The sequence below is a fragment of the Lathamus discolor genome, chromosome 5 (assembly GCF_037157495.1).
Source record: "Lathamus discolor isolate bLatDis1 chromosome 5, bLatDis1.hap1, whole genome shotgun sequence".
NCBI lineage: Eukaryota > Metazoa > Chordata > Aves > Psittaciformes > Psittacidae > Lathamus > Lathamus discolor.
This window is the reverse complement of record NC_088888.1, coordinates 92,954,357-92,979,284: the sequence shown is the minus strand read 5'-3', so window position 1 is coordinate 92,979,284 and position 24,928 is coordinate 92,954,357. Positions and strand designations below refer to the sequence as shown.

Genomic DNA, 24,928 nt, shown 5'->3' with positions numbered 1-24,928 from the left:
ATTCCTAAAATGTTTCAGTGTCATGTATTTAACATCGTATGTAAATGTATTATGTTTGTGATTATATATAAAAAATATTCAATACAAAATACCATTTTCTTTGGGAAGCAATTGCCTCTTCATTTAGCCATACAGTATAGAATAGATTTACATAAGAAAATAGTTTAAATGTGATATTGTTTTCTTAAGTCTTACAAAGAAGGGTTTCCCTTTGCATTAATTATCTTTTCTGTGCTACTTTTCCCCTACCACCTTCAGCTGCCTCAGTAACTTTTAGGGTCATTTAATTGACAGGTGCAACGGGTTAGACCACAGAATCTGTACTGAACGATCACAAATCCTGGACACTTTACTCAAAGATATACGTTTTTCCATATGTCTGTCTCATTTGTGTTGACATGATCAACAGTTGCCAAACATTTAGCTGCTCAGTGAGAGACACCAAAGTGACTGCACAGATTTATACTCTGATATTTAGCACATGCCTGACGTGAAAAGGAGTAGGAGAAGAGACTTCAGAATGTCACCTGAAGGTGAACCAATGTACTGACCAGTAATGATTGCCCATACAAAGCTATGTAGGAGATTATTTTGGGTCAGAAATGTTCTCTAGCTGTATTGCAAGGATAATATTACACTGCAGTAGAGGTTTTTGCTTATATAATGAGAAATACAAAATAGCTCAATAATTGACAGCCTATTTTAACCCCAAGAGCTGGGTAATTTTTTTATTTAGTGAAGTTTCTTTCTCGTTATTGATCCACCTTATCTGGCCATATGTCTTTTTCCATTGTTTTTTTCAGCTTTGCTCCAAATATGGAATTATGGCTAGACCTATGCTAAATAAGCATATGTGCGGGTAATTTAAAACAGAAAGCTCATGTGAGTCAAAAAATAACCTATTTTGTTCAGGTATTTTAGCTATGTTCATGTATATTCACTCAGACAGCTAAAATTCTACCAGATAGAAACTTTAACCAGAGTCTAAGTGAAACCTCTTTAGGTATGAAGTAAGCACAAATAAAATAAGATAACCTGAGAAAGAAGGATCAGTGCTCTGGGTAATAATGAAGTGAGACTGTTTTTTTCCTTATGGAAGGGCAGATAGAAAGTCAGTACGTCCTGAAGATCTCCGTGAAAACAGTTCAATTTCTGTAATTATACATAAACACTATTAAAACAACCTAGTAAGTTGTGGCATTTAGCATTATATACTTCAATCTACTACAAGTTAACATCTGCTGCAGGGTTGTCTTACAATGTGGCTACTGCACTGCACTTTCCTCTTCCCCCAAGACTGTCTTATATTTAACACTTACAAGTTTGTGCAAAAAAACAGGCACATGCTTAACTACAGTGTTTTTCCCCAGCCATTTGGATTGGTCACGAAATCTTATATTGCTTCAGTTGATAACATGAAAAATATGTAAACTAAAAAATATTTAAACTAACCTAAACACGATAAATATCAGGAAAATGCAAGGAACCAGATAAAGTGTTTTTAGCACAGGAGCATTTGGGGGCTCCCTGAGTTCTATTATGTGTTTTCTAAAGTATGGTATCTAAGTTTCTTGCACTCGTTCGCTGCTTTCAGAAGGCTCTTGGTGATACGAGAGGGATTTCTGTGCATAGCTAACATGAACACTGAAGGAAGAATAGAGCCCTTTTAGTTCTCTCCTGTCTGTGGAAATCTTCAGATGTTCTGAGCTGCCTTTTGATACTCTTCAGAAGCGTAGATGGAGCCTGGTTGAGAATTTAAGTGTGATAATCCCATCTTGCTAGTAATATTATAAGTAATATTAAATGTCAAAAGATAACAAAAGAATGACTATCTTTTTTTTCTTCCCCAGCCAAAGAAATAGAGAGTTATTCAAGTTATTCAAAGCAGTAGCGTATTTCACAGATTGTGGTAGAAATCTGTCTAACATCAGTGCATTTTTTTTTTCCTTTATTTAAAATGCAGTCAGACTTAGCTGATTTGTACTTATTTTATGCATATGTCTGGGCAACCAAAGGAAGTAAGTGCTAACCAATCTCATAACATGTGCCTTGACAGAAAACATTATAGGTCACCGAATCCAAAGCTACTGACCACCAACTGTGTTGCATTTATTATTAGAAAAGCTCATAGGAAAGCTGCCACACTCACCAAGTCTGTGCACAGAGACTCAGTAGTAGCTGTCAGTCATGGAGAAGTCAATTTGTATTAAAATTACAGGAAATACAAATAACAAATAGATCTCTGGACTGCCAAATAATGGCCTATTTAGGGCACTTCATAAACTGTTCTTATCCATAATGAATCTGAGTGAAATTCTGTGATGTGACAAAATGTTATGAGCCATGTGGGTCTTTTATAATTTATTTTTTTTTAAGTGAATGCAGTCTGATTTGCTCTGATAGTGGGTGAGAAGGTTGAACAAGAGTTAATGCTAGCCAAAAAGGTATCAGTAAGACGGCTGAGCAATGATAGCTGGAGTTATGGCTGGGTTAAGCTTTGCACTTTTGGAAGGCATTCAACTTCCTTCTGAATTAAAGATCTAGGAAAATGTAGCCAGAGGATAGACAAGGAGCTGGGTAAGAGATGAAGCTGATGAAATAAAGATCAGACCTTATTTACGTTGTGTCTAGAACTGCTTAGTTCAGTGTTTTCTTATTTTCTGGTCTACTTTGATATGTAATAAAACCCACGTCTTCTCAGAATGTTGCTAAAAGCATCCTGGCATGGCTTTCTCATAGATGTTTTTTCAGGGTGCTGTAAGCCTTCATTTGGATACAAATGCAGAAGGCTTGTCAAGCACTAAGATCTAAGATAGAAACAAGCATTCTTCTTCCATCAAAAAATTTATTGACCAGAAAATTATTTCAGGCTGACAGAAAGTATCTATGAATTCTGTTGGATTTGGCAAACTATTTTGGGTAAACAAAACAACAAAAAAAGAGGAAAATCTCTCTTCAGTAAAATCTGCTTCATTTCAGTCTCTTCAAAAGAAAATGTCTTAGTATTGCCAAATGACAGATCTGAAAATTCTCCTTAGAAACAGATATTTAGAAAGGGTTTTGTAAAACTTCACACGAAACAAAATGTTTTGGCTGACCCACAGTGATTCTTCCTCCTTCCACATTCTGGTCTCTTAAGTAAATTGACAATGTTTATTGCAAGCAGACCTGATTTTTTCTTTTTTTTTTTTTTTTTTCCCTCTTCTTTCTTTTTTATTTTTTTGTAAGTTTTTATTAAGTCAACTTAGATACATGTATCTCTGCACCAAGATACCTCATAAGCACTTCCTGCTGTCAGTGTTTTATACTGGCTTTCCTGCTTTAGTGCTGGCTCTCTGACCCTTTGCAGCTTGCAGTAGCAGGGTTAGTTTTTTTAGTTCAGGGCAATAGGGAACTGTGTGACACGGCTCAAGCTGTAATCACACCTACCAACAGGTAGGTCTGCAACATCACATTAGTCTGGGGCCGACTGGATGTAATCAAAAAATATCTAGAGCACAAATACACTGTTACTGTTAAGAACTTAACACACATCCTAACGCAGTGCACTTTTTCCACTACCCCACCCCTTTTTGCTATTTACCTGTAATATTCTCTAGATGCTTATCTTCTGTTTTCTACTGCTGTATCTAGCCACCTCAATGGCTGCAGAGATTTGTTTTTCCATTTCAGATAAAAGCCTGGTCTTGTCAACAAATTTTGTACGTGGCTTTAGGGTTAATGAAGTGTAGCAAGCACTGTTGGCTTTGCTTGCTGAGCATGTGGGTGTCAGGACTGTGGAAAGAGGCTAGTTAGAAGCACTTCGGGATTGGGGGCGAGAGGGATGGTGGTGAACTACTCATGCTTGGGGCTGCTGTCAAGAACTGGGCAGAGCTACACAGGATCTGGAAGGGTAGAAATGGGTTCAAAGTAGTGTATCAGTATAGCAGTGATATAAATCACTTCACAATCTGAAAGCCTGGCCCACCTCAGCCAGAGGAGCTCTTACTTGTATTTGACTCTATCTCTTCATTACACTGGGAGAGGTTCGAACTTCTTGGTGACCTTACATGACGTATCTTTTACAAGTTATTAGACTAGCTGTCAAATAATTCCAGGGCAAACTGAGGCACAGTAACTGCAATATTGTGTCCCTCCAATAGGGGTTGCCCTGCAGATGACAAAAAAGGTTGTACTTCTAAATAACTGAGCTGGTGTAGATCATGAGTTGCTTTTTGCTAGGGGCTTCCAACAATGTAGCAAATATGATTAATGCAGTATACGCACTATACATTCACTTGGTAGGGAGAAAACCGTGTGTTCATCCCGCTCTCAAACCATGGTGATCTAAACATAATCTGTGTCAAACACCTGTCTACTTTATGTAAGAAATGTATTTCAAAACACCACTAGCTGTACTGGTGGGACAGGAGAGGACAGGACAAAAAGAGGTTTCCTGGGATATAAGGCTGAACTTCTAAATTGTTTCACTGGTGTCTTTGTGTCGAAATCATTAGGAGTTCCCTTGCATCACAATAAATATGCACAGAGACAGAGCTGAAGCACAAAAGTGCAGCACTTTGTGTTAAATTTACGTGAGTGCAAGAGTGGATGGGGATACTGAATTTTGTAGTTATATTCCAGATGTCACTTGATCCACCCAACTCAGCTTCTTCTCTCTAAGACTGTTTCCTGCATTCATGGGATTTAGCCTTTTCTGACTGCCTCCTGTTTTTATCCTGCAACTCAGCAAAGCCATAGTTATAGCAAACTCTGCTGCAGTAAGGCAGCTTCCTGGCCTGGCAATATTGTTAAGAGGAATCTGCTGACATTGATAGATTTCTCTATGTAGAAAGTCGTGTGATATGGAGCTAATTTAGGTATCCTTGCACTGTGTTGACCATTGCTTAGGCACAACCATAAACTGGGAATCAAGGTTCAGCACTGCTACCATATTGTTTGCCAGAACTTCGATGTGAGTGCCTGGATAAACTTACTTCTTTTTGATGTCTACTAAGAATGTAAACATAGATAAATAGTAACCCAAAAGAGATGGCTTATGCAATAACACTGCCCCCAGATAATGTCGCACATCTCGTATCTTGAATCTCCTTTTCTGTTTTTCTCTGCCAACTAAGCTACAAATATCAAATTTCTAGGGAAAAAAAAAATCTCAGGTCAACCCTGCAGTGTCATGTGTTTACTAGGAAAATCTTTCTTTATCTTTTAAGCTACCAACTTCCAGCTGTTCCCGGAGTTCACTGTTGTGCCAGGAAGGCATTGCTTTAACACTTCGATAAAGAAACATTTCCTCATACACACTGTTTAGTTTTGACTCCCGTTCAGGGGACATTGTCTCTTTGCTACCACTGGCTGTTTCTCTACCTCTAAAGCAGTGTGCCTTGCTGACCACAAGGGCAGTCTCCCAGCCAACGTGATCATGTGTGGTTTTCACATTCAGCACCCTGACTACCAGGGCTGGATCATATCCTCATGACCCATATAAAATATATCATCAATTTTCTCTCTTGCTATGATACATAATTTATTAACAGACCTCCAGCCTCTGCTACACCACCTATTTAAAGTTGTGATTTTTTTCTTTAAACAATAGAAGCAAAGACATTACAGCAATTATTTTCATTCTGCAACATAAGGGGATTAGATTTATCGCTGTTGGTTCAGGTCCCACAGTAAAGTAGGTTTATTTATTGTTATCTGGGGTTAACAAAGGGAAGGAGGTGTCCAAAACCTTTCCACATGCAACTGTTAGATTTGAACATGGGAGCTCTGGTGCCTGTTTTTACTCCTTTGTCTGCTTCATTGCTCTCATCCTGGAGAGTCAGAATAGTGCTGGTGGGAGAGTACAGCCACTCCTCACAGAGTGAATCATGTTGAGCAAGCACATAACTGAATATGTAGTTTTTGTCGTAACATAATAAATGTGAGTATAGATGCTAAAGACATTTTCCAAAGCCTTTTTTGCAGAGATAGGCAAATATGCATGTCCTGTTTCTCCTTAGAATTAACGAATGTATTGGGCTTTTAAACAGTTTAACCAAAATGCATTTTTAATACTTTTCGGATGAAGGGTTGGGCTGTGTAACTCTGCCATAGGAAAAGGAGAAGTAAGGGTTTGAGACTGAGCTTGGATTCTGATGGAAGACACAGCAGAATCAGACTCAGAGCCCTGCTGCTGCGAAACAGCTCGGGGTAATACTTGCTGTAGTTTCTGTTCCTTCTTCTCCTTCCTGTAGCAATAGCTCATACCTTGACCCCTCCTCAGGAGCAGCAGTGCAATGTCTGGCTGCCGAGGGGTCTGGCCCAGGCAGGAGTGGGAGGAGAGCTCCAAGCTGCTCTGCTGCCCCAACAACTCCTATGCCTCTAGCTACTAAATGTGAATTATTCAGCTAGCTTCAGGGGGGCGGGCAGTGTGTGCTGGTGAGTTCAGAAAGGCTGGGAAGATGGCAGCTGGAAGCAGCTGGAAGCACTCAGACATGCTGTTTGTACCTGTGGGCTACTGTATGCTCTCCTGATGGGGACCCACAAGGTGGTGCAAGTCTCAGAGACTACTGGTTGTGTGGATCTTGAAGGAGCTGAATGGCTGCATTAAAATTGTGTGTCTGCATTTTAGGTTGTTAATCAAATATTTTTCCTTTTTTTTTTTTTTTTTCTTTTTCCCCAGAAAGAAACAGGGTTTTCTCTGGAAGCCAAACCAAAGCCTGATTGAGTAGTGCATTTATATTAGCTTTAACTAGTTAGCCTTTGCAGTCTCATAGGACGTGCTTTTTATTTCCTGCCCAAAATAGTTTCATGATGTTTGTGGCATATTTTCACAGAAGATGCATTGGTGCTTCTACAATGAGTTTAAATCTGATTTGCAAAGAACCTTGAGATCCTCCACATTCTTCATGGGAAATACTGTCTCTGGCTTTCACTTCTCTAAGGTTGGTGGATTCATTAAAAATCCTGCAAATTTCTACATAATGATTTTGTAGCAATGACTTCTGTTTTTCATAGCTTTTTAGTATGTCAGTTGATACTTGCCTCACGACAGGTCAGTTCTTTCACAACAGAGTTCTCCATCATTGGCTTCACATCCAAGCATCTGACAGCCTGCTATTTAGAAGCAAACAATGTCTAAGACATCATACATGATTATTTTCAAAGTCATACCATCATATTTCTGCAATCGGAAGATCCTATGAATTTTGCCTATTATAGGCACAAGAAATAATGATCATAACAAAATGTGTGGCTTTTTGTATAATAATGCTGTGTCCTTCACTTTTTTGTAACTGTAACCCCCCCCAGCCAACATCAGTTAACAAATAATCCACTTTCCACTATGAACTATAATTCATAGATCAATGGGAACACGATGTTATGGTGAAGTATTGAGAAACATAGTGCATGATCTGCTGGCTTATTCAATATTACAGCTGGTTTGTTTTTGTTTTTTGTTTTGTTTTTTTTTTTTTAATTTGGAGAAAATTTAAATGTTTTGCAACTATTTTCAATGGACAATGTTTCGTCCTTTCTATATGAAATAGTTTCATCTTAAGTGCAGTGAATACTTCACAAACCACCTAGGGGATGCAGCAATTTTACGGACTACATTTATGTGGAGACACTGAGGCACACCCAAATTGAAACCTGGATATGAAAGAGAATCTCTAATGGTGCTCAGAACAGAGTCCCAGACTCCTTATTCTCCACTGACAACATGCTATACTGGACTACAATCAGTCTTGCTGTCTTTAGTATGCATTCCATGTTCTCAGAATGGCATGGCATCCCTGATGTGAGAGCTTAAATCTTCCAAGCAAATATTTAGGTAAAAATATTAGCAATTTAACTGTGACACTGAAAGGAATACTAGTTTGGGTTTCTGTTTCCTTAGAAAAAGAACAAGGACCAAACTCTTAACCAGATTAAATAAGACCCCACTTTCTTTAGATTTATGCTGTTGTCTGGGAAGAATTCACAGAGGGATTTGGCCTGTTTTCTGAATCATGAGCTTCTTTGAGGTTTACACATTGCTCATATTCTACCCTTCTCTCAGCTAAATGGAAACATGATTTCCATGATGCCTTTCATCTTCCTGAACAAATAGCAGTCTCTTCTGTTGTCCTGTGTAGTTTTCCCACCTGATTTCTGTCTTGAACAGCTGAGAAAACTAAATATGCCATTTCTGATTCAGCAGGGGTCTCATTTATATTGTGTTCACCCATTTCCCTTGGTTGGTTTGTAAACAAAAACTTCCTTTGCCCTATCTTCACTCCTGGCTATCTGTATTAAAGACTCTAATTCTTCTTTAATTTACAATAGCACATGCTTGTTATCCTTCACAGGACAATATTGTCTCTTAGTCTAAAAGAGCTCACACACTCCATATCTGCAGTAATTTCAGTTTCCACAATGCCTAGAGACATCTTCAATGCAAACTCTGTAGTTGACACATCTCTTCCTTTGCTGTGTTGCTCTTCAAGTTCCGGTTGTCTCCAGGGACACACAGAGGCCTTTTTCTCTACTGTCACCACCTTTTCACATCCTTCCCCCTGTGACTTTGCAGAAAGAATTCCCATTTATTTTGCTTGGAGACTGGAGTCCATATGACAACGGAGCTTGCAAAGGTTGCTCTTTCAACCCCAAAGTCCACACAAACCCATGAGAAATGCAGTTTGGTTTATATCTATGCCAAATAAGTACTGCACTTGAAGATATAGGTAATGAAATGTGTGTTGAAGTGCATAAGGGCTTTCAGAGGCAGATGTTCACTAGTGCTGGAGACTGGTCAGCCTGGGCTGCTGGTTTGCTTCTGACAGTGGTCCGTTCTTTGTGTACCATATGCTCTGCACAGAAGCCGAATTCATTCAAAGGGCAGCAGTAGTGTTTGTGGGATTATCTGTCCTGCTTTGGTAAAACCGAAACTTTCTGTTAGATTAGCCTCTTTTAACTAAGCCTAACCTCCAAAATCACAAATCAAATGTATCAGAAAACTAACATATTTACTCCACTTGTAATACTCAATCTACCCCGTGGGTTCTGGTCTCTCCTCCACGCACTGCATGGTGTCAGAATTTAGAAAGTAAGCTCCCCAAAACAGATTATGCAGGTATCCAGAAGAGTGACAAAAGGAGACAAAAAGAGTCCCAATCCCATCTGTTCCTTTGACACCACAAAACCAAATATCAAATAGTTTTTACATTACTCCTTGGCCATGAAAGAGTACAAAGGTTTTCAAGATAAATGTTATCCTGAGATAAAATGCTGTAGGCAGTTGTTTTCTGTTTAGAGATCTTCTTGTCATCAAAATGATGCAAAATCTGATTTCTCTGTTAGTTTCTTGGGATTGTTAATAAACTAAATTTTTAACAGTACAGCTTTTTTCACCTTTTAGGGGTCCCAAAAGCTTTACAAACAACCTACCAAAATTGCTTCGGTCTGTGCAGCATTGCAGCCATCTCCAGACTGAAATACAGCGATGATTTAGCATTGCTATATAAATTTTTAGAGAGAACATTATGAGAAATGTCATTTGCAGTAGAATTGCAAGGAGGACTTTGGTCTGCAGGATGTAAATTTCCGGTTGGAGTCTGACAAGGATAGCTGAGCAAACAGTCTCATAAAGCAGCAGTGTGGGATTGCCAGTGTTTCTGATCTCATTGCCTCTTGTCCAGCAGCAATGTCCTCCAGCATCGTGCTGCTGTTTCGGTTCAGCTCTGACTCAGAAAGGAAAATGTCACCTACTGAGTCACTGGTGTCCTCTGTCATCTTGGGTTTCTCTGGAAATTTTTAATGCATGCAGAGAGACCAGAGTCAAACCTGATTGCTTTGTGAATGAGCCTAATGCAAGAATTACTAGGCAGAAGCAGGACTGGATAATGTCTGTGAGGCTCCCTTTCCAAGCAGACCTCTGCAGTCTAAACAGTCTCCTCTATCCTCCAGCTACCTTTTCCCTTGAGGATCTGTTTTGTCTGACCTGAGCTACTTGCTTTAATTTAGGCCGTGTGGAACATGTCACTGCTCAGCAACTCGCTGAAGGCTGTGATCTACTGTCATTATTTCATTTCAGTGCCTCATCAGCTCCTGATGTGCTGGTTGATACGTTAGTAATGGTTTTTTGCATGCATTTATCACTCCCAGGTGTCATGCAAATGTTGTGGGGACTGCAGCTGCTCTGCAAACCAGGTAGCAGGGCTGATGCTAGATTTCTCAAACAGAGATGACTGCAAAGCAAGATTTAGTCTTAGCCACAGGCTGCAACCACGACTGTTAGGTTAGATGTAAAAAAGGTTGATGCTTTTGAGATCAAGTCTGTGGCCAAATGACAAGCCAGGGAATGTGTGCAGTGAAGGATCGTAGGGAACTTAGGGACTTGTATACATTCGCTGCTTAAACCCAAGGCCACTATCGACTGTTAATGTAAATTCACTTGTATTATAGCTTTGCAGGAAGTGTTCTTTTTAAAAATACTAAATTCTAGTTGTTTGGCCTAAAATCTCTCACTGTCAATGAATGCTAGATTCAGTGGATAATTGCACTAATTTATTTCCAATAAATTTCAAATTAAAATGATATACTGTGGCGAGACTTGATTGAAAATCGTGCTGTTCCGTTCCTCATTTGAAAACTTGTTCACAATTAGTCAAGCTGTCAGATACCCAGGGAATCTGTTTATTTATTTATTTTTACTGAAGGGGGAGGGGAGAGAAAAGCTATTTCTGTAACCATGTGGGAAAGCCTTTGGTAGTCCTTTTTGTGCAGGTGAGATTTCAGAATACAAGAATCATAGTTCACCGTGCAATAGCTTTTAGATTGTGCTTAATATGTTGCTTTCCAGTGATTCTAGCATTAATCACAGGCTATTTCGTAGGTGCAAGTCCTAAAAAGAGAAATCAGATCTCTGAAATGAGATATAGGGTATAACCTTTAAGTACTTTCTCCCCTCCTTCCCTCCCCGGAGCTGTGAGCATGGATTTTACTTTGCCTTCACCTCCCTGGGGCTCTCAGCTCCGACTGACACCACCAGAGCAGCAGAGCAAGGTGCTATGCTGTACTCCTTGTCTAATAGCCTCTTGACAACAACATTTATCCAGAAAGTTAGAAACTGAGGTTCACATTTTTTTTCCCAGGAAAGCACTCCAGCTGCCTGGCAAGTGTTTCCCCCAGGAAGGAAGTGCTCTGCTGGCTGCAGTGACTGGAGAGGAAAGACTGTAAAGGTGAGCAAGACTTTTTCAGCTTGTGGGCAAGAAACTCACTTGGCAGGCAGAAGGGATCACATTGTATTTCATTGCCTGTTGATACATAACCTCTATTTAACTTGTATTTAATTTTATTTTTCTGTAATTTCCTGTGAAAACACAAAAGCAGTTCTGGGAATGGCACAGCATTTCCTCTCTTCCAGCAGTGACTTAAACACAGAGGTAGTGAACAGTTTTTCTCTCCCCATCCCCTTCCTTGTTACCAAATTATTTTCTCTCTCTCTCTTTTTTTTTTTTTTTTCCCCTTTTCCTCCTCATTTAACCATAGAATCAACTAGGTTAGAAAAGATCTTTTAAGATCATCAAATCCATCTTGCTTTGTCTTTGCTCCTGGCCTTGCTGAGGGATCACTTTATAGAAAGCTTTTGTATAGCAGTCTTGGGTAAAATTAAAGCTAGAAATTTTCAAAAGCAGAAAAAGTGGAAGGATAATTTAGGCCATGGTCAAATAAACAGTGCTTGCACTGGCTGAAATGTTATTGCCCTGTGTTATCTGCTGCGGCTCCTAAAAGTCAGAGAAGACAGTGTATAGTCTGAGGTGGTTCCCAATTTGTTTGAAGCCAGAAAGGTTAACTTGGTCCAGCAATGTAGACAGGTGAAGCATATGGAAGCCTCCTGGAGTCAGGACTGTTTTCTAGAGCACCAGATCCCGTATGAAGTTATGGAAAAGGATATCACTTAATACAAGAAGCTGCTTTTCTGGAAATGGTATGGCAAGCTGTAAATAAACCAACATATGAGTGAAAAGAAGGGAGAAAGAAGATGGTCTGTCAAACTGCAGAATTCTTATTGTACAACAGTCTAGAAAGTAGCAAATAGCAGAAACATCATGGGCTTTCACTGTCCTGATAACATTAATGAGAAAACGTTGGCAGCAGTTTCAGTGATTTTAAATCTGTGTTAATGTTGCCAAACATGATCTAATACTCAAGAAGTGGGCTATGTAAGCTTGCTTAGTCTTAGTGCTAGAAATTATTTTTTCCTTCTGCATACCAACAGAAAAGGAGGTATAGATATATTCCCTGGCAAAATCACCCTTTTGAAGGCAAGATATCTTTCTGAATTGCAGAATGAGCTCCTTAAAGTAAATGGGCCATTAGTGATTGAATTCAATCATCCAAACGATAGCTCTAGCTGGCACTGGGGCTGAGTGCAGAATGACAGATTTTACTCCGCATCATGGGCAGTCATCAAGAGCTCTCCAGAGACAGAATAAAAAGAAGGTACTGCTGGGTCAACCTGAGAGATGGCTGCATCATGCGTAGGTACGTGCTAGACAGCATGACTGCTTACGGGTGTGGTGCTGCAGCAAGTGTGCTGGCTCTCCTGCACACTACGGCAGCCATGTGGTACCTGCATACAAATTGGCAGGAGAGGAAGAAGCAGTCTCTCATGTTATGGAATTTTTGCTGTTACCTCAACCCTCTTGGAGTCATCACCTCTTTATGGGAAGTGGCTGGACTGCCGGTGTTGGGCTCATGATGACCTGAGGTCTTCCTTCACGTCCTTGGTGTTTGGTCAATATGTGCCTACATCACCATCTACAGCAGAGCAACCTGTCTGCCCCTGTGACCCCTGTCTGTGAGAGGAAGAGACAGCTGCCCTCTTATTTCTATCTATCTTTTGGGTTTTTTTTTCTGTCTGCACTCTTGATTCACTGAGAGAGATTTAAAAAAACGAACAAACAAAAAAACCCCAGACCAAATCCCACCTTTCCATAGTATGGGTATTTTGTTTTTAAGCCAAAATATCTCATTCAGCATCCTTAGCCAGGGCAGGCAAGCAGGACAGGAAGGACAGGAGGTACTGAGAAAGCAGCAGCAATCAGGGGACCCACGAGGAAACAAAGCAACTCAAGGCAGAGGGCCCTCCTACCTCTAGATTATTTCATCAGCCCCAGATCTGCATCAGACAGGTTATTTCATCTGCCTGGAGACATGGGTTGATGTGCCTTGGGGGATGTGCTGCAAAACGGGACAAGTTTGTGATTGCATACCTCTCTGTTTCTGTGCTAATGTGCTGCAGAATCAGGGTGGTGGCTGATTAAAAAACATGATAATTCGAGAGATCTGCTGGACATCTGAAAAATTCACATGGTTATCTGTGTCTGAAGAGGAGCAACTAACCTTACAAGGAGAGCATCAAATTAAAAACTACTAGGAACCAAACCCTCCCGCTATCTACATAGCAGACACACAGGCACATGCAGACACTTATTCTGCCTAAAGGGTAAACACAAGACTCTCATATCTTGAAGGTGCAAATCTTAAAAGCTGTAATTTGGTGGAAGAGGTGCTGGGAAACCAGCATATAACTATTGCTGGCGGCATCCTAAATTCACAGTTTATAGCTGTGATGATAACATTGACATAGGTGGGCTATAAACATATTCAGAGCCTACCTTATTGTGTTGGTAACAGTTTCATATTATCTATTTTCCATTTGAAAACACAGGCCAGCTGGCCTTCCTTGTCCATTCCTATGTCTTTTCTAAATTGACAGGAAGAAGGTCCAATTAAAAAAAAATACGACTTGATGTAAAACATTTTATCTCTATTGCTTAACAGTGTCCATTTAGATAACCATAGTCATTTGAGTCCAATGTATTTGCATAGATATCTCATGTAGCAGAAAGAATAAGCTGGTCATAAAATGCTACCATTTCACTACAAAAACCTTCAGGTTTTCTTTGCAGGCCACAAGTTGTGTGCACAATAACTCATCCACAGATGCAGCTCTGTGTTGCCCTCCATAGGCAGCCTCCCTTTGTAGGCATGATTGTCGGATAATACTGCTGCAATAAAGTCTGGCTTGGGCTTCTAGGTCTTTGATTGGAAAGAAGGATTGAGCTGGATCAATAGAGTCAGTTTTAATTAGGATGTAATAGTGAGTGTCAAAAGCTGCCAGACTCTGACTCAAGCAGAGTAAGAAAGGATCAGGAGCCAACCTCAATGGTGAGCAAAAGAGCAAATCTATAGAAGATGGGAATTTTGAAGGAAGTGAGAATATCACTGTTAAGGTTTAGGAAAAGCCAAACAGCAGGAAAGTAGGAAGTACATTCAACTTGGCACAAAAATGCTAATAAGCATTTTTCCCAAGTCGTTCTGCAGATGCCGAGCATATTACCAGTGAAATCAGTTGCATCTCAGACTGGATCCTTTTCTTGGTTCAGAGTGACTGCCTTTAGGTTATTCATCTAAGAAGACAGAAACATTAGATAGGCCCAAAACACGAACTGAATTTTGATAAGCATTTGCTTTTAAAAGGTTATACAGAACTTGATTGCAATCAGCAACTCAGGGTATGCTAGTCTTTTTCAGACACCTTCTATATGCTTTGATATTTGGCTGTAGGTACATGCACAGTCAGAATTTTAGTAAGCAATTTAGATGTTCATACACAACTTTTCAGAGCCTGATTTCAGTCCATCTCCTTGATTAAAGCCCATGTATTTCACTATTCATTACCTCTGGTTCTATAGTAATGGCAAAGCTTTGCCTTCTGGCATATTTCTTTGGTTAGCATGTGGCTTTTCTGATGGAGGGTTACAAAAGGTTGCAGAAAATTCCTGCAACCCTTTGTAAAATATATGTTGAAATATTAACTCATGTTTCATTTTTCTCACGTTGAATCAGAATCTGCCACACGTGCACTTGGAATATTATTTCTTTTAACAAATAATTTTATTTCTTTTAATGATAAAGCTATTATTCTACATGACAGTACTGGGATCTTATTTACTTCATATTCTGTTATCCTTTAAAGTTCTGCCAGAATAAAATCACACCTTTATTTGCCATTATAACTAAGTGTTTGAAAACTAGATCAGAGTTTGGGTGCTTGCCCCTGATAAGAAAATAAATAGGTGATTATTATAATTAAGCAAAAGGCAAATGCATTCAAAGGGTTGGGAATTTCGTTATCTTACTTTACAAAATGGTAAGAAAAATCAGGCAGCCTGATGGGCTTCCAGCCAAATGGTTATCATATTATAACCACATGGGTCAAACTGTTTGCCTAATCACTTAATATTCAAACTTCTATACACAGAATAATTTTTTTCCGTTTAGAGGAAAATATATTCTCTTAAACGTCTCGATGGTCTGTAATCATCCCTTTCAATATAGTGTGTGTTTCACGATACATTTTGATATTTGGATGTGGACATGTATTTTTTCATGGCTGCAGATACGCTGCCTTGAAGAAGGTCTTGTTGTTTAGCTTATTTTCAATTACTTATTAGTGCCACTTTTTTGGAGATGGCAACTTCAAATCTGCTGGTGGAGCTACTTGTGAAACTCTATGCATTTCAGCCAAGATAAGCTAGGTTAACAGTGACCTAATGTTTAAACTGAGTCTAATGAATCAGATTAGCTTGAAGGAAAGAAGCAAGGCAATGATATCCATCTGTCCATGCCTTGTCAGAGATTTCTGAATCCCTCAACCAGACCTGACAGAAAGAGTCAAGATTTGTGAAATTCTGTTTCTAGGTATTAATTAGTTTATACTGTCCCTTTTTTTCCCAGCTTATTTGCAAGAATAAAAAAAGTTCAACAGTATGTTTAAGTAAAATAGGAAAAACATTTTAGGACCACTTATTCACATGTAAGAGGGTAGGTGGGTTAGTAGACAAAGTAATGGAATAACAGCAAATGGAAAAGGCTCATCATAAGCTTAATTCAGTCAAATTACTCTCTAGTGCCAATAACGAGCCAGAGACAGCAGTAACAGATATAAGAACAAAGTTATGTCTGGAACCTAGGAATGTGAGTAACAGGAGGAAAAGGGAGATTATCATCCATTCTTGCAAAAAAACAGTAAGTTTTCTTCTCAGGAAAAAAAAAATGCAAAAGAAAAGTCAGTAGAAGGAAAACTAGCATCAGTATGAATGCTTGAAGCAAGAGCTATATCCAGGAAGTTAACAATGTGCAATGCTGGTATCATATGCTTAACTTTACAGAGAGGCTGCAGGAGCCTGCCTATGGGAGCTCACCACTGCACAAGGCTCTGGGGCTCTTCCCAGCAATAATAAGTTCTGAGTTTTTCCTCTAATTTTTCAAACAATAAACATAGATGGCAAAAAGGCAGCAAACAGCTGCTGCAGCGTGGCAGATGATATTTATTTTCTTTTTAATTCTGAATGATAATGGCAAAGGTCTAAATCCTGCCTTTTTTTATACCAGTGTCTGGATCCCACCAGAGATGTCTCAGCATTATGAATAAAACTTAGTTCTACTCTTCCAAGTTAGCAAAATTCGTGCTGTTGTGTTAGCAAAGTAGACTAAAGGTAATCAGGATTTAGGAGAGGGAAGAGGAGACTGGGAAACCACAAGGTGAGGACTGGCCAAGTTTCAGAGGGGGGGTTAATAAGGGAGAATCAAAGTTTGGGGTGTTTGTCTTTTCTTTCTCCCTCCTTGATGCACGTACACTGTGAAGATTCATGGATCTGCACCACATCCTTCACTGCACCTGGCTACATCCATACTCAAATGTCTCCTGGAAAAAGAACCCGTGCACCCTCCCTCCATTCTCACCATCCAGCTGCTCCCAGCTCTTACCAGAGTCTGCAAAAGGGGCAGATCTGGGTTCACTCATGCTGTAGAATAAGAAAAGGATGGGCTGCACCTGATAAACCTGGCTGAGCAATTGCTACTTGTGCAGAATTTCTTTGAAGGACGTTGGGTGTGACTTCCCACACTCCACCTGCAATGGTAGAGGCAAGTCTGAGAAAGAGTTTGGGACCGGCCATTCAGGAGACTTAGGTTAAGGCAAAGTAGGGCTCGCTAAAGGAAACAGGGACTGGGATGACAAAGATAAAAAAAAGGGGGGGGGGGGGATAGGGGGAGTTTGCATGCATTGTAAGATTGGTTGGTACTTGTCCTGGGTTTACCAGGAGCCGTTTTGCTCCTTCTTAGTAACTGGTGCAAGCTCTGTGTTTTGACTTCCAGCCTGGGCAGAGAGCTGATAACACCAATGGTTTTTAATTGTTGCTAAGTGATGTTTATTCTGGCCAAGGACTTTGTGAGTCTCATGCTCTGCCGGGGACGAGGGGAGGCCGGGAGGAAGCAGAGGCAGGACACCTGACCCAAACTAGCCAAAGAGGTATTCCATACCACAGCACGTCATGCCCAGGGAGGTAACTGGGAGTTACCCGGAAGGGCACGGTCTCTCTTTGGGGGGGTCGAACTCGTTCCGCCGTGGTATCGTATTTTCTTGTTATTTTCTCTTATCAATATTATCATTGCTGGTAGCAGTAGTGATTTGTGTTATACCTTAGTTACTGGGCTGTTCTTATCTCAACCCATGGGAGTTACATTCTCTTGATTCTCCTCCTCATCCCTCTGGGAGCGGGGAGGGTCGGTGAGGGGGGAGTGAGTGGACGAGCTGCGTGGATCAGTTTAAACCATGACAGTACTAGAAATGGCATTTGGGTGGGCTTACACCTATCTTGCCCTGTTTTGCTTGTGTCCTTACCTTGACATAGATCTGAGCCATTTTTTGGTGAAGTATGGATTCAAATATCTTAGCAACTTAATGCTTTTTTCTTGTGCTTCTAAGCCAAGAATGTAGATTTAGTTATTAGATTAATATAAAGGCTGTTCACCCTCATCACGTGTCCCTGAAGGGAGAGTGAAAACCTGGTCCATACAAATGCCTGGAAATCTCAGTGAGAGTTTAAGATACAGAGTATGAGAAAGGACAGGTAGCCGGACCATTATTTTCAGCTTCCGGGAGAGGGATACAAACAAAAGATCCACACTTACAAGTATTTTTATATACTTCCAGCCTGAAACAGTGCCTTGGCTTTGAAAACTTAAGGCAGGCAAGTGAACTGAACTAAGAACTCAGTACTGTCTGAACTGAGGAAACCTAGCGCTAACACAATGGGCAAGGCACAGGAGCTCCAGTGTTCCGTGACAGGCCATGTAACTGGTTAGTTATAGTGCATTTTAGGCTAGTTCCTCACAATTATGATTTTTATATCATTACATGTGACTTTAATATTAACGTTGCATTTAGTGTTTTATATAATGCTATATTATTAATGCATTATGTATGTGCTTTATAAAGGCTTATACATTTATCAAGATCTCACACATACAAAGGTTCGGACAGGAGGTGTGGGTCAGGTGCTGAGTGGGGCTTGGGCTTGCTGGTGGAGGTAGTCAGGGTATGCAAGAACTACAAGCACAGGGATAATATAGAGAAGAAAAAAGGTATGCACAAACAGCTGCAGTAGAACACACTGCAGGACTCTATGGGTGAAATGGTAGCTCTTTTGAAGTCAGCATGAAATTTGCCCTTGAATTCAGTTTAACAAGACTGTCCTCCTTACTTGTCAATACACCTTTGCCTGCTAAAAGTGAAAAAGTGCTGACAGGTTTTGCTAAATTTTGTATTTCTATTTTTCAAATCTTCCATAAATTATAAAAACAAACAACAAATTTTTAGATGAAAGACAGAGTTGCTGAGTGGCTATCACACCCTTTACAAACGCGTAGCCCTGGAAAACAAAGAAATGAGTAGACAATATAATAAATCCTTACACTTTGCCCATCATAAACAAATTCATTAACTTCTATCAAATGCAAAAGCATTAATTCTCCATTTGCAAAGCAACTACTCTATCTCAAACAGTAGGATTTTAATATACAGTTTTCTATTTTGCCATCTGATAGCTTTAAATGACAGCCTTGATAAGGGAGTCTCCGTTAATAAGCTTTGTTTAAATAAGTTCATTGTTTCAGAATGATTTTGAATTTGTAATTAACAGGAAGACCCTGATAACAGAATGGGTCAGGTCCTCGGCAAGAATAGGTATAAATCAGGTGTTTCAGCTGAGACCCATTTTTTGTTACTTATGCTTTCCTTTTTTAACTAGGAGTTTTAAAGGAATAAAAGAAGCTAATTTTGGAGTATTAGTTTGTTTCAAGAGATTATTGAAATTTGCCCCATTTTTCTTTCTAAGCCAAGAATTTTGATACCCAAGTTTATATCAAAACATAGATGTCTTAAGTATGAGTGCATGTCTGTAATGCTGTGATTACCTGTAAGGCCCCCCACATTTTTGTCTTATTTGTCTGACAAATCTCTCTCCTAACTCAGGTAAAAGAAAATTATGCAAAATCTTAACTGTCACTTAAATCTAAATTTCTCATTTCTGTGGTTACTAACGGGAACAAAATCTTCTGTTGTTTGAACAAATCCCTAGAGACCAAGATAAAATACTTCCAAAAGGGTATGAATTGTTCCTATTAATCTCAATGGCATGCTAACTGTGCTATAAAGTAAATTGGGTACTGCTGTTTAGCTTTTCCTACATAAGATCCAAGTTAAAAAGTGTCTATCAACTAAACTGTTTTACATGAAATGAAAAACGAGCAAATGAAGGACACAGTTATGTCACTACCTGTGGAACCTGTCTACACATGGCTTCAGCATACAAGAGGAGACTAAAGAACAAAAGAAACAAAATTAGGTGCAAATATATAAAAATAAAGTGAAGAGTCACCACTAACACAAATTTGAGACAGAAAAAATAAAGATCACATCATTATCTAGTAGAAGGGCTTTACGTTTATTTTTCCAGTTATTCTGATTCTTGAAGTATTAACTAGGATCAGTACAAGTTGCAGAGATGAGAACACCTGCCTATGAAAATTTAAACTATGCTTTTAAAAAGTAAGAGACTAAAGGACATGGAGGTTAACCTATCCCAAAATCTGAGTTCCAAGAAATTCTGGTGACAGCTTCTAGCTACCAAAATTGCCGAACAAGGATGAACAAGTATCTTCACAGAACCAAAGCAGCTACTCTGTGTTTGAGGTGGAATTTTCTTTTCAAGCTGGACTACATAAATGGTTTCCAGAATGTTTTCTAACTTCTAATGTTTGTTGGGAGTTTTTGATTAAAAGCTTCTTGGCTGCATCAGCAAGAGAAAATTGTATCAGCTTTTGCAATATAAGAAAACTATAAAACTTTTCTGGAAATTAATGTGAAAGCTTTCCAGGTTAAAGAAGGGATCTTCTTAATCTGCTTAAATTATTCCTGCAAACCTGATGACGTAAATATACCAAGGCAATGATGCTTTTCTGCAATTGAGAACTAAAGGTCTGAATCCAGATTCTCTGTTTGGCACCGCTACTTAATTATTAAATAAAACCTATAAAAAATGAAGTTAACCATATTTATTACCAGTAATTTATTGACATATTCCCCCCCACCCACCCTTGAAAGGCTACATTCATGAATAGGTCTTTTCAGATGGTGTACCTATTTGTGTCACATAAAAACATCTAACAAGGTGAATAAAACCAGTCCTGAGACTACAGGAAGTCTGTGGTATCTCCTGCTTTTGAGAGCATATGGAAGTTATAACCCTTTGTCCTTTACCTCTACCCTTGAGACTGATATTTCATTAATGCAACAGGACTTGTGTAGTGGTGTGTTTTATGTTACAAGAGTATCATTTTGCATAATTTTAAATGACAGGATAGCATTGCATCGTTGTGTCACATGTATTGAAATTTAGAGGACTTCATTTTGTGAAGACTTCAGAGATAATGTAGAAGCAGGGAGATGGATGACAACATGGACCTTGCTTGCAGATAACTTTAGAGCACCCACCTATAATAATGAATTTCAACATGCTAAATTAAGTGCCCAACTCCCCAGGGGTGAGACAATTCAGTTTTCTGGGAGATGATATACAAGAGCTGAATATAAAGAGCTCCTTCAGTTGAATAAGAGGCATTTCTATACCCAATGGGAGTGGCAAAGAGATGGGCCTCTAAATCTGGTTCCTGACCAGGTCTTAAATTAGGGTTTGGATATGAGCATCCAGGATGGACTATTGACCTCTTGTTTGACTCACGTGCTGGTTACCACAAGTCAGAAGTCAGAGATTCCATTTATATTATGTTATTGCATATAATTTGAAAACCAGTCTCAGAACCTGCAGAATTCAAGGTGACTATATATGCCTGAAACCATCTTTAAAGGAAGAAACAATTGGTTTTGTAGATCTGTAACAGAAGCAAAACATTTCACTCCACAGATATATATACTGCATAGAGTGCCTCATGTTTCATGTTGATCATTTCTCCAGATGCTTTAACAACCCCCAGGTTGTTAATAATTCCACCCGAGGATTCAAAGAACTAGGATGAGATTTTAATATTGCACCTTGCTCCTTTGAAATTGTTACCCTGCTATTTCCTAGGTTTGGTTCCATTTTCTTTTCCTCATTCACCCTTGGTATATACTGAAGTGTATTACTGATACTGGCAATTCAGTGCCAGCGCATTCCCCATTGGCAAAACTACTTATCTAAAGTAAATGAAAGTCATTCCCCTCATACAGAATGTTTTTAAAAGTAGAGATATTGATTATCATGCTGTCAAGAATGATAGAATAAGACAAAAGAACAGGGACTGACAGAAAATACTTGGAAAATAGGTACTCAATGCTTTATGCATTTGTTTTCAATATTCTGATCACCTCAGATGGTACATCAGTAATTTTGATAAATTTATTTAATTGCTTCTGAATTTCCCATTGTATGCTCTTCAGTGGATAGAACAGAGGGCTCTAGAAACAAACGTGTTTTTCAAGGCAATCAGAATATATAAACAACATTTCTTTGCAGATTAAATCCTCTTCCCCTCCCCAAATTATTGCTACACTTATAAGGCTAATGGAGTCTTCCATTAGGAATTTTCCAGGCCTTAAAGCATCCTGTGTGTATTAGCAATTAACTCACCTTCTTTTTGAGGGATCAGGCAGTTGTTTCTACTTTCCTGGCTTTGGGAGAATACAGTGCGTATGTCAGGGCCATAAAGATGAAGCATCAAGCATGTTCCTTCTTCCTCTCCTCAAAAATCCCTTACATTTTCACAAATTGCTTTCTTCTGAGGCCTCTTATGCTAAACCACCAATTTCTGTCCCTCTTTTGGACTTGCATTATCCATCTGTAGGTGTGGAAAATTCCAGATGGCTTAGGTGTCTTCAGCTAAAGCAAAAAACTGTCTCCACATCTTTTAGCTGACATACATCTAAAAGGACTCGTTTAATGAGGACCCAAAACCTCCCTAGAACTTCCAGTCTTCAACCATTTTAAAACTGGAAAAGCTTCTCCTTAGATGAGCAGAGCTGGGCACATGCTAGTACTTGGTGCTACACAGCAATCTGGCTAGTCTGGCAGCGCAGCAGGGCACAGAAAATGGGGTGCTGACCTTTACTACAGGGGTGTGATTGTAACGACTGATTTGGGAGAAGATTTCATCTCTAGAGCTTCTGCGTTGGTCAGAACCATGCCATGTGAGCAATAGTCTAATAGTCTGGCACACCTTTCGGAATGTTGTGTCACAGTCCTATAGATTAACTCACTCTAGCCTGAGCAATTTTAGTACTGAAGGCAATTCAGCTGGATTTGGTAATGACAGCTGCTAAAATCAGAGATGCTTTCTGAACCAGGTTGTAAAAACTCTGCTCCCTTTCTGGGAGGTTGTGCCACCAATGTTCAACTTGGCACAGCAATGGGAGATCAGATCTGCTTAAACTTGGCGCCAGAAGCAAGACAGCTTTGTGTCTTGGGGCAAAAATGATGTCAAGGCAGGTGTGCCTGTCCCAGCTCGGCATGTTGAAGAAGCTGATCCCCCTTTGCCAGGAAAGAATTGGAGAGGTTCTGCAATTCCCATTTGCCCTAGCAAGCTGTATAACCATTTGCTGTTGAGGCTTGATACTCTTCCAAGAAATGGAGATCCCATAGAGCAACTGGAGAAGAAAGCTGACGGCAGTGTGCTGCGAGATTGATTTATCTATGTATGTATCCATACTTTAGTTGGGTTGGTTTTCTTTTGCTCCTGTGGCCATTGTACTCCAGCCAGCCATTGCACCTTGCTCTTCTAGCAATGCAAACTATCCGGTTTTCTCTCCATAAGGGTTAACAGCAGTCCTGCCAGCAAGTTTTGATCTTTCAGAGGTGCTAACTACACTTTACCTCTCAAGTTGCTCAGTTGATTAGCAGTTTTGCAAGACCTGATGACATGCTTGAGACCTCCTGTGTTTTTCCTAGCTAGTTTTAAATAAAAATTATAAATAAAAAGGAGATATTTGCTTTCTCTTGTGGAAGCACAGAGACGTTCGGGATGTGGGTGCTCAGGCAGGCAAGGATGCACTGGAGGGATGTGCTGGAGGGATGCACTGGGCAATGTCAGTCCTGCTGCAGGGCACTGGGCTGGGGCTCAGCCCTCCAGCGTCGGGCTACCTGTCACTTCTAATGACTTCTTCTTCAGCTATTTCTGTGTCTGAGCAGGATGGCCTGCAGGTGGCCCAGTAGCTAGCTGTCTCCCAAGCTGCTGGGGAGCTGCCTATGTGTGTGACCTGAATTGCAGCGCTTGGACTGTGAGCTCTGCTTTACATGCAGTGTGCGTAAGCAAGAAGCACAGAGCAGCCCTGCTGATATGGCTGTTGTATAGCAGTTATTGCTTCAACACATTTAGACACAGCACCTCTGTAATTTGTCTCGACGTGATATCATCTTTTGTCTCAGCAAACTGACCCTTTTATCTGTCTTCGTTCTGCTTTCTCTGGCTCTTTCTGTTTCGTGCCGGCAGTGACAACGGGAACGGCACAGGAGGAAAAAATAGAATATTCAGATGGTGACAGCAGAAATAATAACTGATTTCAAAGTTATTCACTGTTTTGAGGTGTTTGTGGATTTCTTGTTGTGTTGTTTTGTTTTTTCTTTTTTAATTGAAGCATGTGTCTGTGTGTGAGAAGTGCTGCCTGTATTACATGATTCTTCTCATTCAGCTATTTGAAAACTACAGTGAGTCCCACTCATTAAATGACCTATAAGGGCTAGATTGCAGCTTCTTTTTTAAGCAGCGCTTTGCATAAGACTTGCACTTTAAAATATTTGTTTTATTCTCATAAGTATATATTTCTTTGTATAGAGGCATGTAAAATGTAATACTAGAGTAGATACTGTTTTTTAATTGTCCTAATTGTCTTTGTGAGCTAATTGTTCCTTTGCACTAGTAGCTAAAATGCTGGTACTGATGTAGGTGGCATTTTCCTGAAGAGAATTTTCTATCCCGTTCTGCTCACGCTCTGCTCAAGTGCATCCTACTCTTCCCCAACAGAAGAGTCACTGGAAAGCAGTGGAGACTGACTCTCATGCTGAGGAGTTTCTCTTTTGCAGTACAGACAATTTTCTGTGGCCATGACAATGCAAACATTGCAAAATGTGATAACTTAGTTGTCTCTGATTTCCTTTCCTGTTGACCCCAAGACATGGGAAATGAAAGGAGATAGGAAACCAAAACAGAACAGGCTTTCACAATAACAACTGAAAAGAGTTTTATTTAACAACTAAATCATGTAACACAATGAGTAAATAAAGATTAATTTAATATGGAAAATTAATGTACAACAGTGATACAAAATACATGCCAGTAATGATAAAGTGAACATAGAAGAGAAGAAAAAGTAAAAAACAGAGAGGAAGATACTGAAGATCAAAAATAGTATTAGTGCAAAGAAACTAAGAAAGGTATCTGTTGAATTTTCACCCAACTTGTGCTCAGCAACTCAATTTCAAGTAAAGGTTGGACAAGGACTTCTGATCCCATTTCGGTTATCTTGGTCAATAAACAGAATTTTTCAATCTATACCAAT

The 24,928-nt window shown here is 39.6% G+C and overlaps 1 long non-coding RNA gene across 2 annotated transcripts in view; it reads left to right on the top strand.

The window, feature by feature from the left end:
- The window catches only part of LOC136015525 (uncharacterized), a 104,643-nt gene that overhangs the window by 20,744 nt on the left and 58,971 nt on the right, over window positions 1-24,928 (top strand). For both annotated transcript variants that reach the window (XR_010613245.1, XR_010613244.1), the window contains exon 5: window positions 11,118-11,204. This is a non-coding gene — a long non-coding RNA (uncharacterized LOC136015525). The remainder of the gene's footprint in view (window positions 1-11,117; window positions 11,205-24,928) is intronic.